This window comes from Panthera pardus, unplaced genomic scaffold (genome assembly GCF_024362965.1).
Source record: "Panthera pardus isolate Hobbes unplaced genomic scaffold, ASM2436296v1 HiC_scaffold_20, whole genome shotgun sequence".
NCBI lineage: Eukaryota > Metazoa > Chordata > Mammalia > Carnivora > Felidae > Panthera > Panthera pardus.
This window is the reverse complement of record NW_026526766.1, coordinates 87131063-87141573: the sequence shown is the minus strand read 5'-3', so window position 1 is coordinate 87141573 and position 10511 is coordinate 87131063. Positions and strand designations below refer to the sequence as shown.

General features: G+C 54.8%; 1 long non-coding RNA gene across 1 annotated transcript; it reads right to left on the bottom strand.

The window, feature by feature from the left end:
- Window positions 1–7823: 7823 nt before the first annotated feature.
- On the bottom strand, window positions 7824–10186 carry LOC109249968 (uncharacterized). The gene is made up of 2 exons (XR_008424423.1): window positions 9421–10186; window positions 7824–8277 (listed from the first exon to the last, which is right to left on the bottom strand). It is a non-coding gene; the product is annotated as an uncharacterized LOC109249968 (long non-coding RNA).
- Window positions 10187–10511: the final 325 nt, after the last annotated feature.

Here is a 10511-nt window from a genome sequence, read left to right as displayed (position 1 = left end):
GAGCAAGGTTTCTCCCACACCTGGGTCCCAGAACGTCCTTTCCATCCCACTACGCTCCTTTTTACAAACAGTCTCTGCGGAATTGGGGCACCTCTTTAAGCACGGGGCGGAGGACAGGCTCAGAGGCAGGAAACTGAGGCCGGTGGGGGTGGGGGGAATCGGTGCGCCTCCAGATGGGGTGACCTGATTTGCCACGAGGGTGTTTGCTGGGGCATGACTTATGAAAAAGCAAAACGTTGGAAGCAACCTAAATATCCGACCATATGGCACCGGGTAAATATGTCATTGTAACAGGCGACCGTTAAACTCGTGCTAAGAAGGGGCGCCTGGGTGGCTCAGTCGGTTAAGCGCCCGGCTCTTGATTTTGGCTCCGGTCAGGATCTCACGGTTCATGGGTTCGAGCCCCGAGTTGGGCTCTGCGCTGACAGCGTGGAGCCGGCTTGGGATGCTCCCTCCCTCTCTCTCTCTCTCTCTCTCTCTGCCCCTCCCCTGCTCCTGCATGAAGGCTCGCTCTCACTGTCTCAAAATAAATAAATAAACATTTATACATAAGTAAGTAAATAAATAAAATCGTGCTACGATTGTTTAATAATATTGGAGAAGGTTACGATAAATGCTAAGCAGGGGTAGTAATAATAATATAATAATAATAAGCCTAAAAACGTATCCCAGCATGACTCCAGTGTTTATGTGACGTTACTGCACCAGGCTGACTGCTTTAACAGACAACTCCCAGAGTTCAATGACTTAACACAACAAAGGGCCATCTCATCTTCCTGGAACTATCATGGGGAGGTGGGGTCTCTGCTCTACCGGGGTCATTCAGGAACGCAGGCGCATCCCAACTACTGGCTTGGATGCCCCCTAGGGTCTTGGAGTCCTTCGCTAAGTCCCCTGAGCTGCGGGAGGGAGATACGGCCCCGGTGGATCAAAAGATTTTACGGGCCTGATCCAGAAGCGGGTGATGTCACTTCCTCCCACCTTCCATTGGTCAGACTCTATCACGTGCCTCCCTACCTGCAGGGGCGGCTGGGAAATGTAGTCTAGTCGGGCGCCCGGAAGAGAAGGGAAGTAGGATTTGCTGAACACGGTAAATCCACAGCAGTCAATGCACATTGAAAAACATGCTGCAAAGAGATCGTCACATTTTAACAGTAATTATTTCTGGGTGGTGAAATTAAAGGCATTTAAATGTTTTTCTTATGATGTGGCTTGGAATTTTTCAAATCTGGTAAACATTTAGCGCTTTTACGGAGGGGAGGACCTTTAATCACTGACGAAACAGGGGCGCCTGGGTCGCTCAGTCGGATAAGCGTCCAACTCTTGATCTAGGTTCAGGTCTTATGGTTCATGGGTTTGAGCCCTGCGTCTGGCTCTGGGCTGACAGCACGGACCCTGCTTGGGATTCTCTCTCTCTCTCTGTCTCTCTCTCTCGCTTCCTTTCCTGGGTCCACCCACTCACCCCTCTCCTAGGTCACCGTCCTGTGCCTTCTCCTCACCCCCCAGACCATCAGCTGTCTCCCCTGACTCTCTCGCCCGATGACCCACCTTGTCCGCAGGACAGAAACAATAAAGAAAAGATCCAGGAACTTCCCCCCAACATCTGCCCCACCACCACCACTCCCGCTGCCCCCTCCTCCTTCTAGAGATGCCCACCCTGCCTCGGGCACCTGCCGGGAGCTGGGAAGAGGGAGAGAAATGTTTAATGGCGGAGTTCGTGTTTAACGGGTACAGATTCGTTTTGCAAAATGAAAAAGTTCTATGAGTGGATGTGGTGACGATTGCATAAAAATGTGACTGTGTCTAAAGTGACTGTGTTTAATCCCCAGGGAAGTGTATGCTCAAAGGTGGTTAGAATGGTAAATTTTACATCTTGCGTATTTTTCCACAATATTTTCACAAGATCTTCTATGGGCTGTCTGGGTGGCTCGATCGGTTAGGCGTCCAACCCTCGACTTCGGCTCAGGTCATGATCTCACCGTTATGATCTCAAGGCTGTGAGATCGAGGCCAGAGTCAGGCTCGGTGCTGACAGCAAGGAGCCCGCCTGGGGACTCTCTCTCTCTCCCTCTCTCTCTGCCCCTATCCCGCTCTCTCGTTCGCTCTCAAATAGATGAACATTTAATAATATGTCATCTAAGAAAAATTTTAATACAGTGTGTTTTAAAAAGATATATTGAAGGGATGCCTGGGTGGCTCAGTCGAGTGAGCATGTGATTCTTGATTTGGGCTCAGGTCATGATCCCAGGGTCATGGGATCAAGCCCTGCATTGGGCTCTGTGCTGTGGGGAGCCTGCTTAAGATTCTCTCTCTCTCTCTCTCTCTCTCCCTCTGCCCCTCTCCCTCTCCCCAAGTCACCTCACCCTTTCTCTTTCTGGAAGGAAGGAAGGAAGGAAGGAAGGAAGGAAGGCAGGAAGGAAGGAATATTGAAATCCTATCCCCAGTACTTCAGAATGTGAACTTACTTGGAAATCGGGTCTTTTCAGATGTGATTAGTTGAGATGAGGTCTTACGTGAGTAGGAGGGGCCCTTACCCAATATGACCGGTGTCCTGATAAGAGGAGGACAGAGACCCACAGGGAGGATGCCAGATGACTCCAGAGGCAAGCCAAGGATCGCCAGCCCCCAGCAGAAGCTCGGGAGACGCAAGGAAGGGGGCCAGCCAGAGTCTCAGTCCCTCACGACACTGCTGGGACCCCGATCTCAGATTTGTACACTCACGAACTGTGACAGAATACATTTCCACCGTGTCCCACCGCTGGCTTTGTGGTACTTTGGTCCTGCGGTCCTGAGAAAGCCACACAGGCCCCTCCTTTCTCCCTCACGTCTTACTTGGTCTCGGCCAGTCTCGCCCCTTTATACTCCCGGGTCCCACGTTCACACCCCCACCCAGCCCTCCCCGAGGACCCCAGGCTCAGCTGGCTCATGGCTACCTGGTTGTCCAAACGGCATTTCCGAGGTAACTGAAACCAACTTCTCTTCTTCCCCTCCCAGAACCTGTGGTGCCTCCTTAGCTAGTGGTTCCTTCTCCGGCAAGTGACCCTGGCCAGAGCCTCTGGAGTCATTCCTGACTCCGCCTTTTCTCGAAAGCCCCCATCCAAAGATGCCACCTTCCCCCTGTCAACCTCGTCCTCATCCTGGGTCCTTGTCCTCACTCCTCCCAGCTCAGCAGCTGGGGGGGAGGGGGTGGTTAAAATGTAAATCAGATTACGGATTACGTTCTGCTCAAAATCCTCCAGGGGCTTCCCACCTCTCTCCTGGCAAAAGCCAAAGTCCCCAAGTGGCTGACGCCCCCCCCCCCCCCAGCGCCCAACCTCTGTCCTCAATCTCCTGAAGTCATTGCTCACCCCGACTCTGGCCACAGGGCCCCCTTTGCTGTCCCTCAGGGGCCCCCAGGAGCCTGTGCACTTCCTCTTTCCTCTGCTGGACACTCTTCGTCCAGCGATGCGCGTGAATTGTCCCTCGCCATCCTCCCGCCAAGCCTTTGCTGAAATAAACGTCACCTGTACCCGAGACCACCTCCAGCCCTCCAGCCCTCTCCCATAACTCCAGAAGGGGGCTGGATGAGATGGAGGAGAAGAGGGTTCCTTTTCCCGCTTGGAGCTGAATTTAGATTCTCTCCCCACCCCCCACCCCCCGGAGGACTCAGGGTTATCTCAGAGCCCAGGGCACAGACTCCTGATCGGGGCTGCAGGGGAGTCTGTTCAGTGTGGATTCGCCTCCATGCAATTTATGATGGTTCCACCTCAGAGCCCCGCCCCTGCGGGACGGAACACAGCACCCCCACCCTCCCCCACCCACCCCCCGGGACGAGCCTGTATGCTTAAAAGTGGACGAGCTGTGAGCCACCCTCCCCACCCCCGTGTTCACTCTCCGGCCTAACCCTTGTCCCTCCCCAGACCCATGGCACACGCCTTTCTCAATCTCAGCCTGGGGCCACCCCTCCCCACCCCCCCCCCACCCCACGGCACCCTGGGCACAGCTTCAAGCCTCAGTGTCTCCATCTGTCAAATGGAGGCTTCCTAGCTGGTTCCTACCATTGTCAAGGCTGAAGGGGATGCCCACCGTCCACCTTAGCACCAAGAGGGAGCATCAGCCGACTCCGGAGGGGATCTGATTTTTGATGGTGGCCAAGCTATCATGCTAAATCCTTCCAATACCATCTCGCCAAATGCTGTCGCTGGACCGGAGAGGACACTATCATTGTCCCCAGTCGTCTGAAGAGGAAAGCCAGCAGCGGGAAGCCCAAGGCCTTGCGACAGTGAAGGGCAGACCCGCTTTGAGCCCGAACACCCAACCCGGGCCACACTGCACCTTCCCCCTAGAGGTATATCGGGTTGAAACGCAGAGTCACCACTTCTGGCCTCCACGCCTCAGTCTCCTCATCTGCCAAGGGGGTGGCTGCCACCCTCCTGGACGTCGTTCCCACAGAGAAAGGAGGACGCCTGCGGCCCCCCGGGAGCCTTGAGAAATGTCAAGTGTGCAAGGGGCAGCTGACATTCAAAAAGTCAGCAAACGCCTCTTATTGCCGTCAAATACACGTCGCATAAAAGTTCACCTTTGAGCCGCTTTCAAGTGGACAGCTCAGGGCATCAAGTACATTCACACCATTGTCCAGCCGACATCACCATCCGGCTCCAGAACTTTCTCATCTCCCCCAACGGAAGCGGAAGTGCTGTCCCTGGTGACCGCTAGCTCCCCCGGGCCCCTCCCTTACTCTTGAAAAGGAACCTCCTGCCGGCACATCCTGGTGGGACAGGGCGGGGAGAGGGGAAGATGTCAACAGGCCAGCAAACAACAAGGACAGCGCTTCCCAGAAGCTTCCGCTTCCGAGGGGGCCGGCCAACCCCCAAGGCCAACCCCCAAAGCCGGGCCAGCCACAGCCCCCTGCCCGAGGAGGGGCCGCCCCTCCACTGAATGAAGGAACGGACAGATGACCACCACACTTCCACACAGAAGCCGGGACACCCTCCTGGCCCAGGGTCCCTCCGGAAGCCCGTTCATGGTTAACCTCGAGAGCCTGAGGGTCTGCATCTATAAAAGAGGGCGCAGAGGACGGGTGGTGTCTCCCAAGGCTGTGGTGAGAATCGGTTCACGAGGCGGTGGTCCAGCACGAAGCGGACGGCAGGGTGGCCCCCACTGTTGTCGCTGTTAATATTATTCCATTCCACCTGCCAGAAGCAGGGCAAAGGTCCTTGTGCACCGTGAGGGAAAGGGCTTTTCTATCCAACTTTTCCTCTGCTTCCCAGAACAGCCCAGATGGTCTCCTCACCGATCCCCCCGGAACCAAGTCACTGGGTGATCCCATGCTGGGCAGTGTGGCCAAAGTAGCTAGCCAGATGTCACCTTCGAGGGTTTGTGGTGGGGGGCAGGGGTGGGGGCACATGGGGAGGCGGACACAGGTCTCTTGAGCCAAGGTGGTCAGGGATGAGCACATTCAGGTTCCGGGGAAGGACAATAAAGGGACGCTGGGGGCGCCTGGGTGGCTCAGTCTGTTGGGTGTCCGACTTCAGCTCAGGTCACGAGCTCATGGTCTGTGAGTTCGGGCCTCACGTCAGGCTCTGTGCTGACAGCTCAGAGCCTGGAGCCTGCTTCGGATTCTGTGTTTCCTTCTCTCTCTGCCCCTCCCCTGCTCACGCTCTCTCTGTCTCTCAAAAATGAATAAACATTTAAAAAAAAAAATTTTTTTTAAGGGACCCTGAACTGGACCTAAAGGTCAGGGAAGGCTTCCTTGAGGAGATGAATGAAGATGGGTGGACGGTCCAGAGAGCCGAAACCACACAGGCAAAGGCCAGGAGGTGGCAAATACCATGGGGTACAAAGAGAACCGGAAGTGATTCCGTGGGACCAGGGATGGGGGGGAGGGGGGGACAAGGGGACAGGTTGAGTACTGTGTGTCCAAGTACAGAGTTTGGACTGTCACCTGCAGGTGATCGGGGCCTTGGAAGTGGCAGTGTCTGTACTTTGGAGCCTTTGCCCTGGAGAGAACACAGTAGGGGAGAGAGACGAGCACAACAGACTGGAGACAGGAGACAGGAGGCCACTACCGGGGGCATTTTGGGAGAGTTGCGGGCAGGCAGGAAGGGAGCAGCGGGAGGGATGGAGAGCTGGACTGCAGAGAGATTTCCAAGGTGACACCGTCGGGTCTGGCATGCTTGACAGAATAATGTCCCCAAAGATGTCCACGTCCTAATCCCCAAACGTGAGAATATTTATGTGGCACGTGGGGAGAATGGAGGTTGCTGATGGAATTAAGATCTGAGGGGCGCCTGGGTGGCTCAGTCGGTTAAGCGTCCGACTTGGGCTCAGGTCACGATCTCACGGTCCGTGAGTTCGAGCCCCGCGTCGGGCTCTGTGCTGACAGCTCAGAGCCCGCTTCAGATTCTGTGTCTCCCTCTTTCTCTGCCCCTCCCCTGTTCATGCTCTGTCTCTCTCTGTCTCAAAAATAAATAAACATTAAAAAAAAATTTTTTTTAAAAAAGATGGCTAACCAGCTAACTTGGGGATGGAGAGATTATTCTGGATTATCCGGGTGGCGATGGTAATCATAAACATTCTTAAATAATGGAAGAGGGAAGAAGAGTTGGTGTCCAGGATGAGGAAAGACTCAGTGGGCCTCTCCTGGCCTTGCAGATGAAAGCCAGCCTCCAGCCAAGCCACACGGGCAGCCTCGACACCTGGAAATACAAGGAAAGGATTCTTCCCCTCCAGCTCCAGAAGGAACACAGCCCTGCCCACCGCCGCCTTGGATTTAACCCAGGGAGACCTGTGTCAGACTTCTGACCCATAAAACCGTAAGAGAGTAGATTTGTGTTGTTTCAAGCCATTAAGTTTGTGGTGAGGCATCACGGCAGTCATAGGTTCAGCTGGTGATGGCGTGGGGGCTGGGAGAGGGGACATCTGGCTTGGGGACTGAGAAGATGGCAATACCATCAACCACAAGAGGCCACAGGACAACAAACACATGGGGACAGGAGTCTGTCTACTGCCCTGACCCGAGCAGCCCAGCCCAGGCCCTCGCTGGGCACAGAGCCCAGGGACCCAGGGAAAAATTGCGGGGGAAGTGTCCTTACATGGTCGCTACTGGAGTGAGGTCGCTGTTGTAGGATGAACGGGGGTAGCAAGATCCCCCACAATTCCTTGGGTCGCATTTCTGCAGCATCAAAACAACCGCACTGTTAAGCTTTCGCTTCCTAAACAAGCCAGAGAAAGAGGATTTAAACCTCAAGGACTGAGGTCAGGGAGCGGTGACAAGCCCGGGGCCGGGTGGGGTAAGGCATGACACGGTGGGGGTCTCAGGGCGGAAATGCTGCCTGCGTACCGTTTTCCCTGGAGGAGGGAGAGCAGGTGGGACTGGCTGGAAACGTCTCCCTCCTCGCTTTCCACAGCAATTCTTGTTTATTTTTTCTTTCCTTCAAAATACAAAAAAAAAAGGCAGGAGGTGGGGGACTGCTCCAGCTCGCGGGAGAAGCAGGCGGCTCATCCCTGCCCGGCCACCCGGCCTCTCCGCCGGCTTCGTTCCCCGCCTCCCCCGGCCCTTTGTCTGGCTCCCGCGCTGCCGCGCACATGGTCCCCTGTCAAATTCCGGGCGGCTCCGGGGGACACGTGTCGGGAAGTCTGCAGCGCCACCGGCCCCCGCGTAACCATGGAAACGGCGGCCAATGGGAAGCCCGCGCTGCCCGCGGGGGCGGAGCCGGGCGCGGCCGGAGCGGGCGGGGCGGGGCGCGGGGCGGGGCGCGGGGCGGGGCCGAGGCGACGGGAAATGTGGGCGGGGCCCGGGTCGCCCCCGCCCCGCCCCCGGAGGTCCTAAGTGCGCGAGACGCCCACCCGGGGTTGTCCGTGGGCTTCTCTGTGCCGCGCGGTTTCGGGGACATCTCGACAGCGTCTCCTCGGCACCCCTGGGATTTTCTTTGCCTTGAAGTATACGGTTAAGAGTCTATACGTCAGTAGATCTGGGTTCAGATCCTACCAGCAACACTTAACTAGCTAGCTAGCTGGGTGCCTTGCTCAAGCGACTGAACCTTTCTGTGCCAGTTTCTTCGTCCGGTCCGCTGAGTGATCGTAAACCTGTACAGAGATAACAAGCAATTCGCCCAGCGTGGCACCAGCGTGTGCTCAACAAACAGCAGTGACCCGTAGTGAGGTCCTTCTGCTGAGCCTCCACAAAGGAAGACTCCATTTGGGTGTGAAAAAACCCACCCTCTCTGTTTGGGGCTCCTGGGGTGCTGACTTCTGACTCATTTGCCCAAGGCTGGTTCCAGCAATGGCTCCAACGTGCCTGTCAACAAATGCAAAGATGAGCCTGGGGTCTGTCAGGGTCCCCTTGGCAGCTGCCAGCCTGCCAAGTCCCTGGAGGCTGGCGCAGAGCTGAGCACCTCCAGATTGGGGTGGGGGGGGGGATGCAGAAAGAAAGGAAGGTTCGTTGCCAAGGGCTGGGGGCCAGGAAACGATTTTGGCACCGCTGCTGACCAACCGGGTGACCCACACAAGTGTTTTTACCTCTCTGGGCAAAAGCATCTTGTAAAACAGTGAGGATGATACCTGCCGACCTCCCATTCAGTGTGGTGGAGAATCTGAAATGAGGAAATGGATTCTCAAAAAAAAAAAAAAAAAAAAAAAAAAAATCCTCTGTTTGTTTCCAAGTGAGCCTGAAAGAGTTCGACAGAAGTGGATGGCAGACTGCACTGGGAGGGACCCAGCCCCTCTCTCCTGGCTTCCCCAGGCTCAGCCCCGGGGCGTAGGACAAACATCCCCAGCCAGGAGCTTCAATTAGCAGGAATCTTTCTTGCGCCTTTATGAGGAAGTGGAAAACGCACTGAGGAAGTGGAAAACGCACGCATGCATTCATTCATTCGTTCATTCAACAAAGCTTTCTGAGGGTGTGCTGTGGGCCAGGTGCTGTGCTAGGTCCTGGGGCTGTAAGCAGGGAGCCGAACCCAGTCCCTGCCCTGAAAGAGGTCACTGTCTGGCTGGGGAGACAGACGTGAAAGAAAGAAACATGCAAATAAACACATGGCCACAAATATCCATAAATGCCCTGAAAAAAAACGGCGCAGGAGCCATAAGCAGGAAGGCAATAAAAAAACGAGTCTGGGGGAGAGAGCAGGCAGGGCAGGCCTCCCTGAGGAAGTGACATTTCAGAGGGGCCTGAGGACTGAGCAAGAGTCAGCCTGGTGAGAAGGGAGGAAAGGTATTTCAGGCAAAGGGAACAGTGCGTGCTGCCTTGAGGCCAGAGGGGGCTGAGGCATTCACTGAAGAAGGTCTCTGTGACCCAGAGGCCAATGACTGGGGAGGGGAAGGAGTGGGGGGAGGTGAGGAGGGAGGGGTGGGGGAGGGGTCAGCAAGTGCTGGCTTAGTCAGGCCGGTCCCCTAAGGATTGGTGACACAACATAAATTCATGGGGATTTACATTAAAATATACCTTGTTTTTCAAAGTCATCCCCTGGATTCGGCCAGTGTTCAACCTGGTCTCACCTGCCTTCTGCCTTTTCCAGTCTGAAGGCACCAGATGATTCAGAATCAGATGAGTTTCATTATTACTCAGCACACTCCACTGACTACGACAGAAAAGGAGACGCATTTATGGAAAGATTTTTAACACGAAGATTAGAATTAGGGTTCGGGGGACACCTGGGTGGCTCAGTCAGTTGAGCCTCCGACTTTGGCTCAGGTCATGATCCAGGTCATGATCTCACGGTTCGTGGGTTCGAGCCCTGCATGGGGCTCTGTGCTGACAGCTTGGAGCCTGGAGCCTGCTTCGGATTCTGTGTCTCCCTCTCTGTCTCTGCCCTTCCCCTGCTGGTGCTCTCTTTCTCTCTCTCTCTCTCTCTCAAAAATAAATATTTAAAAAAAAATTTTTTTAAAGAATTAGGGTTTGGGTTGGGTTTTTGGTTAAGGGTAGCGTTGGTACAGGGTTTGGGCTAGGATTGGGTTGGGGTTAGATTTAGGGCTAGTGTTGGGGTCAGGATCGGGGTTGGGGTTGGGTTAGGGTTTGGAATGAGTTCCATTATCTACATTCTTATCGCTAGCACCCCATCGAGTATCTGGGACATAGTAAGGGTCCAGTAGGTATTTTTAACGTATTAATTACTGTGCTTTATTTCGAACCAGAGAGATACAGTGGCCAGGCAGCCTCATTCCCTGGATATTCTGATTATTTATCTGTGTGTTGTAAACAGACGGGTAAAACTCACCTGCACGCCAAGTTTTTGTTCTTCTAAGACTGCACCAAAAAAAAAAAAAAAAAATCCTTCTACTGTGGGAAGCAAGGAGGAAGTAGTCTGTGCATGTCAATCCGGTGACCAAGGCAGGGGGACAGAGAACCCGGGAGGCCACATACTTCAAAAGAGCGCAGGTGTGGGGGTGAGAGTGGGCTCCTGCCAAAGTCCTAACAAAGCTGAGGGGGCGTCAAGGAACTAGATCGGGCTGGAGGGTGGGCTTTGGACGAGGAGTTGGGGGAGGAAAAGCCTGAAGAGATGAGCCCCAGAGTTAAGAAGGTAGGCCGATCACGGA